The sequence below is a fragment of the Anomaloglossus baeobatrachus genome, unplaced genomic scaffold (assembly GCF_048569485.1).
Source record: "Anomaloglossus baeobatrachus isolate aAnoBae1 unplaced genomic scaffold, aAnoBae1.hap1 Scaffold_315, whole genome shotgun sequence".
Classification (NCBI taxonomy): Eukaryota; Metazoa; Chordata; class Amphibia; order Anura; family Aromobatidae; genus Anomaloglossus; species Anomaloglossus baeobatrachus.
Genome location: NW_027442554.1, coordinates 262,537 through 269,977, shown reverse-complemented (window position 1 = coordinate 269,977; position 7,441 = coordinate 262,537). Strand labels below are relative to the sequence as shown.

Sequence of the window (7,441 nt, the reverse complement as noted above, 5' to 3'; positions counted from 1 at the left end):
TCAGCGTAATTATGGATTACGCCGACGCTGCACCGATGATACGATTCCGACGCTTTTGCGCTCGTTAATCGCATCATCGAGCCTTTACACACAACGATGTCGCATGCGATGCCGGATGTGCGTCACTTTCAATTTGACCCCACCGACATCGCACCTGCGATGTCGTAGTGTGCAAAGCCTGCCTAAGTGTCAGATGGCATAGACAATTAAAGTCTACGAGCTCCGAAACCAGTAAGGAATAGCTGATCTTTTTTATTTACAGAATTTTTCTAGTTTAGTAGTGAAATATACTGTGGGCACATTTTGTAATCGGGTTAATTTTCACTCTTTTGCTGCCTTAATATAAGAAATAGGTGGTAAATTGTGCATGGGACCCCGCTACGGTCACACTTGTCTCCATGATCTGATTTCCGTACAACTGCTCTCACTGTGCCGTATCACTATAGTCTTGAGATGAACAAACCGATTCTCAGACCCCTGATGCAGAGGCCAGGTCAGTAGTCCATGGGGGCTGAACAGGAGCCATGTGAATTTTTTTTTTATTCTTAAAATAAACAACAAAAGGAAATCGGACAGGCCCCATATGAATCAATGCTGGGCCACTCTGCTTCCGTTAGAAACATGAATACCTAATTCCATTGCTCTGTTCTTAACCAAAAACTGGGACATTGTTTTGCTTTTACTCTTTTGTATTTTCCTGCTCTTATTTTGGGAGTAATAATTGCTTTTATTTTTCCGCCCACATGCCATATGAAGGATTTTTTTTTTTTTTAAATGGATAGTCAGCAAATCTACCGGAGATTAAGTAAAAATTCAAGTATGGTGAAATGGTGAAGAAATAGTGGGTGCACACTACATCCGATCACGCTGCTCTTACCCCCAGTGTGAGCCGATCAAACACTGCAAGCGGCTCACACCGGGCCGAGCACCGAGAGTACCCGAGCACAGCGATGCTCGCAAGAGTGGTTTACATATGTAAAGCATCCGATCTCCGCACCTTCTTGGAAAAGTCTGAGTTTGTACCAAACACTGAACTTCAGGTTCACTCATCTCTAGTGGTGAAGAAAAATCACTTTTGTAAAAATATAAGTTTGTGTCTCCATTTTCCGACACCGGAACAACATTATTCTTTTTGCGTCGATTGAGCTGAGTGAGGACTTGTTTTGTGCTTGATGAGCCGACATTTTCATTGATACCATTCTAGGTGCAATATGGATAATTGATCACTTTTCATTGTATTTATATTGTTATAAAAATAATGTTATACTTTTATGGGTCGGTTTTACTACTTACATAGCACATTTCATGTTGAAATTTTTTCTTACCTCCATTATTATCTGCAGTATTTTACATATCAGTTCATCTCCTTCTCATTCAGGTCCCTACAATATCGGATCCTCTCAGTGGAGATCTTCTATATTAGAGAATTCTCCTGATTGCCCCGTGAAGGATGGATATGGACAGGGACAAGATGGCGGAGAGGATATTACACCTCACCCTAGAGATTCTCTTCCGGCTTACTGGAGAGGTGAGAGATTCTGATGACGTCACATTACATCATTCTTATCTATGGGAATAACAGATGGACAGAACTGGAGAGGTGAGGACTCTGGAAATGTCTGGAGTGAGATTTATTACTGTGTCTCTCCATAACCAGGATTACACAGTAGTGAAGAAGACCTCTAGTGAGCGCTGTCAGGCCCCTGTGTCTGAGGGATGGGGAAGACCCCTGAGCCCAATCACGGGGCCTCCACCTCACCCCCCGATACATGAGGACATCAATGACCAGAAGATCCTAGAACTCACCTACAAGATGATTGAGCTACTGACTGGAGAGGTGACACTGCTGGGAATGCTGGGACATTATACAGTAACGCTATGAAGGGATCGGGGGTGACGGTACTATTGTATGTGTCAGGTTCCTATAAGGTGTCAGGACGTCACCGTCTATTTCTCCATGGAGGAGTGGGAGTATTTAGAAGGACACAAAGATCTGTATAAGGACGTCATGATGGAGGTTCCCCAGCCCCTCACATCACCAGGTAATAGACAGGACTAAATACACACGGCCTATAATTATCTGTATGTAAGGAATTAATTCAGTCCCTTTATGTGTCTCCTCCAGTTCTATCCAGTAAGAGGACAACACCAGAGAGATGTCCCCGTCCTCTTCTCCCACAGGACTGTAAACAAGAAGACCCCGATGTTCCTCAGGATCATCAGGTAGATGGCGAGAAGGTGCCATGAAATCTCCCTATGATGTGTAGACGGCTGTGAAGGTCTTGTGCTCAGTCTTGTTTTATCCTCCAGTATTATATGTTTTATTCTTGTGTAATGAGAGCGGTAGAGATGGCAGGATTAGCGCTGATCATAGATGGGATTTCTCCATCTGTCTGTGACTTTTGGATCACATTTATCCCGTTCTCTACACTGAACACTTACATCAGGGTTTTGACACCAGGTTATCGGACAGAGAGAGGTCACCCCTATCCGATGGGTCAGAAGGTCACAGCATAAGCCAGCACTAGTTGGATTTGCTTTGTCTTCCACGTAGCTGTGCAGACTATCCTTGTGCTGGCGCTGCTGGGGTTAAGCAGACCCTTGTTTCTTGTTTCTTTCTTGACTTACCATCTTTAGTTGTCTCAGCTGTTCTGATTTTTGCACTCCCCCGTTATAAGTACTCACCACTTTACCTCGGTAGTTACCAGTGATAACTTGCTTTTCCATGGTGCTGGCATGGAGGTGTGAGCCATGGAAAGAGAAATTGTTTTGAATTTGATCCTGGAGATTGCTGCTTGGAAGTTTTCTTTGGTGTCTTCCTATTGATCATCTCCCTTTTTATTCATTTCCCTTTCCATCCTCCTTTTTTACCACTTGTTTTTGGGGAATGCAGTTTCTTTTTCCTTTGTCTGTCGTTTTCCTTTTGTGTCATTATCATAAAGCAGGACTAGTGTTCCTCCTGCCCTGCTCACTAGACACAGTTGTGATTAGGGTAAGACAGGGATAGACACATGATTGCCGCACAAGGGAAAGAACCTGTCTTGGGACATCGGGAGCTCAGGGTTGCTCAGAGTAAGTGAGAGGGTTTATCCTTCCTCTTCTTCCCTAGAGGCAGTGGTTCCCACCCCATCTTTCTCATGATACACCGCTCAGCCTCTTGGTGACAAACAACAACCAGGGACTGCCCTGTATTGGTAACTGGTGCCTACTGGCAGCAAAGTCCAACCACAGAGGCTCTGGTGATGACTGGGTAGGCACTTAATCATGCCCCTCCGGCTAAGCCTGGTTCGGGGCGCAGTGAGGCTACACCCTTCTCCTCAACCTATTAGCATGACAGGTTTACATGTAATTCTTCAAATGACATGGTTCAGATTAAACCCCCAAAGTCTCCATTCACTGTAATGAGACAGCAGATCTAGTCTGAACTCCTCATGGCAGCGCGGCAATCAGCCCTATCTAGTGAATGGTTATCTTCAGTAATTGTATTATTACACTGGATTCTTTATGATGTTACATCGTCATCTTCTCCCCATTCAGGTCCCAACAATCTCGGATCCTCTCAGTGGAGATCTTCTTTATAAGAGAATTCTCCTGATTGACCCATCAAGGATGGATATGGACAGAGACAAGATGGCGGAGAGGATATTACACCTCACCCTAGAGATCCTCTTCCGGCTTACTGGAGAGGTGAGAGATTCTGATGACGTCACATTCCATCATTCTTATCTATGGGAATAACAGATGGACAGAACTGGAGAGGTGAGGACTCTGGAAATGTCTGGAGTGAGATTTATTACTGTGTCTCTCCATAACTAGGATTACACAGTAGTGAAGAAGACCTCTAGTGAGCGCTGTCAGGACCCTGTGTTTGAGGGATGGGGAAGACCCCTGAGCCCAATCACGGGGCCTCCACTTCACCCCCTGATACATGAGGACATCAATGACCAGAAGATCCTAGAACTCACCTACAAGATGATTGAGCTGCTGACTGGAGAGGTGACACTGCTGGGAATGCTGGGACATTATACAGTAACGCTATGAAGGGATCGGGGGTGACGGTATCATTGTATGTGTCAGGTTCCTATAAGATGTCAGGACGTCACCGTCTATTTCTCCATGGAGGAGTGGGAGTATTTAGAAGGACACAAAGATCTGTACAAGGACGTCATGATGGAGGTTCCCCGGCCCCTCACATCACCAGGTAATAGACAGGACTAAATACACACGGCCTATAATTATCTATAAGGAATGAATTCAGTCCCTGTATGTGTCTCCTCCAGTTCTATCCAGTAAGAGGATAACACCAGAGAGATGTCCCCGTCCTCTTCTCCCACAGGACTGTAAACAAGAAGATCCCGATGTTCCTCAGGATGTGTTTCCTCCAGCTCTATCCAGTAAGAGATATCTACTCATGTACTTTCTGCACTAATTTGTGATTACATTTTTAGGCTTTCTGCTGTGGGTTTTTTCAGCTGTATTTTCTTTGCTTCTGCTTCTTCTGCTGTTTGTTTCTAGTCCCTTCTCTATGTTGTTGTGAAGGCAACTCAAAGACCTGCAGAGGGTTCATGAATATCCTGTTTCCCTAAATATAAGCCCTAGTTACAGTCAGGGCTAGTGTTAGGAGGAATCAAACTGTGCAATTTCTCAGGAGCCCCACTTTCTTAAGGACCTCATCAGTTGCATTCGGAAGTTGATTGTTTAAGGACCTTTGATGAAGTCATGTGACATGATGTAACCAAAGGTCTCTTAATTGCAGGAGTCTAAAAGAACTGAACAGAGGACAGGCTGGCATGCAGGACTAGCATTAGTGCAAAGGGAGAGCAAACAGGACAATTTCCCCATTCTCCTAGCGGCCCCAGTGTTTATATGCCGATTATAGGACTGTTTAAGAACTTTTTTGATATCACGTCATGTGACCAAAGGTCTCTTAATTGCAGGAGTATAAAGCTGATGAGGAGACATGCTGGTCTGTGTTTGTGTGTGTGTGTGTGTGTATAGCTAGATAATAGAAAAAAAGAGTTACAGTCACACACTGAAATACCACATTTTTAAACTACCTAAAAATATTTAATAAAATTATTGCTTTAGAGAATGTGAATTACTGGCAAACTATCCTGGAAGGAATGGAGACACCTACAGAAGGAGATTTGACACCTAGACCTTGATTCTTCAAAGCAATTATGCCAGAATTCTGACAGAAATCACTTTTCAATCAATTTTTTGAAGCATGTCCTTCAGCTCCCAGCTGTACAAGCAGACATGGCCTCCCCTTACTGGTACCTCATAGTGAAATGTATGACCTCCAGCGCCACCGTGAAGAAGCTGACTATCAAGCACGTTACTGTGATCGGAGGAGGCCTGATGGGTGTCAGTATAGCACAGGTAGCTGCAGGAACCGGACACACTGTTGTTTTAGTGGACCACACTGATGACATCTTGAAAAAGTTTGCAAAAAGTATTGAAGACAGATTGAAAAGGGTCACTAAGAAGATGTTTGCGCACAAGCCTGAGGCTGCTTCACAGTTCATCAGCAAAACCCTCTCAAACTTCAGCACAAGCACAGACCCAGCGGCCGTGGTGCACAGCAATGATCTGGTGGTGGAAGCCATAATAGAAAACTTGGAAGTGAAAAACGCACTAATGAAGACACTGGACAAATTTGCACCAGAACACACCATATTTGCCAGCAACACATTCTTATTGACAATAATCGACATAGCCAACTCCACAACTAGGCAGGATCAGTTCGGAGGGCTGCATTTCTTTAATCCAGTACCAATGATGAAGCTGGTGGAGGTCATTAAGACATTAATGACTAACCAAATGACTTCTGACTCTCTCATGGACTTCAGTTAAACACTAGGAAAGATTCCTGTGTCATGTAAGGACACCCCAGGGTTCATTGTTAGCCGTCTTCTGGTACCATACTTAGTGTAATTCGTGCATCTTCATGAAAGAGGTCATGCATCTTAGATATGGATGTTGCAATCAAATTGGAAGCCTGTTACCCAATGGGTCCTTTTGAGCTTTTGGATTATGTTGGTCTTGACACTAGTAAATACATCATTGATAGTTGATACCAGATGGAACCTGAAAACCCCTTTTTGCCCCCAGTGAATTGCACAATAAGCTTGGAAAGAAGACCGGAGAAGGATTTTATAAAGACAGATGGTTGGCCTGGCTGCACTGCAGAGCTATATTGTTATAGTCTCTTGTTTGCTTTGAGTACGATGACTGTTGTTGTTTTTACATTGCACGGTTTTCTCAGCACTTATTAACACTTTAGTGCCTTAGAGTCATGATTCTCTATTTCATCAACATCCTTTTGTACCGCTGATTCCAAACATTGATACGTCATAGCCATTCTACAGTCAATAATAAATAAATGTACAAAAAATCTAAACAAGAACAATTTAGCCCAATAAACCATATTTATTACACTGGGGAACGCAATTTTTTAGGAGTTAGGTCAGACAACTGTTCTTAATTAATTTTTGGATGCTGAATCCAGAAATGATCTCAGTTTTTCTCTATCACGTCAAGTTTTTGAACTATAGGATTTTTGTCTTCTCAAATATATGTAAACTACTGTACCTAAAAAGTGTTTTGTTTTTTTTAAATAGTACAAATATGAACAAAAAATGAAATATATAAGAAACCACACTGTCTCAGTTGTGACCACTCTTACAAGTTGCCACGTAGCTCTATATGAGTCGAATTGTACTCAGATAACAAGTCTTATTACAGAAATCAGTGCAATTGTGCTTCTATGGCAGGTAAGTTGAGGAAGAAAAACTTGACGTGATAGAAAAAAACTAACTACATTTTTGGAATCAGCATGCCAATTTTAGTATAAATCGGCTCAAAAACCCAACTCAACAGAAATTTTTTTTCAAATTGTTCCCCAGTGTTATTAAACATATAAAAACACCCACACAACAAATAGATACATGATATCAAAACATTGGTTGTGCATGCCAAGTAAGGGTATAGGGGAAGGAAAATATAATTAAATCACCCTAAACTTCCCTGTTAATGATGCCCCTACCTCACGTGGAGAAACACCATAAGGTAAAGGGGTGCCCCCACTCCACGATGGCTCTCCCTATTTTATCCCTCAACTCACCCTTCCTATAATATATCAGCTCCACTCATCCACCGTTATAAACAGGAAAAGGTAGGAGAGAAAATTGAAATATAGAGTATGGGAGAGACCTTAATCAGTCACATATGGCATACATTCCACCACTAACAAGTGCCAACTTAGTTATATTATATAGCTCAAGTCCAGCAGCCCCTTCTATCAATAATGGTTAGATTCACTGCCTCAATGGACACCAGCCGATTCCATAAACGTACAGGGGTCCATTAGGGCAATGTATAAACACACATAAAGGATACATATGCTGTTCAACATCTATACCAACCCAAATTATGATGG

At 42.7% G+C, this 7,441-nt stretch overlaps 1 pseudogene; it reads left to right on the top strand.

The window, feature by feature from the left end:
- The first annotated feature begins 5,259 nt into the window (after positions 1-5,259).
- Positions 5,260-6,208, top strand: LOC142269197 (hydroxyacyl-coenzyme A dehydrogenase, mitochondrial pseudogene; annotated as a pseudogene).
- The last annotated feature ends 1,233 nt before the right edge of the window (positions 6,209-7,441 follow it).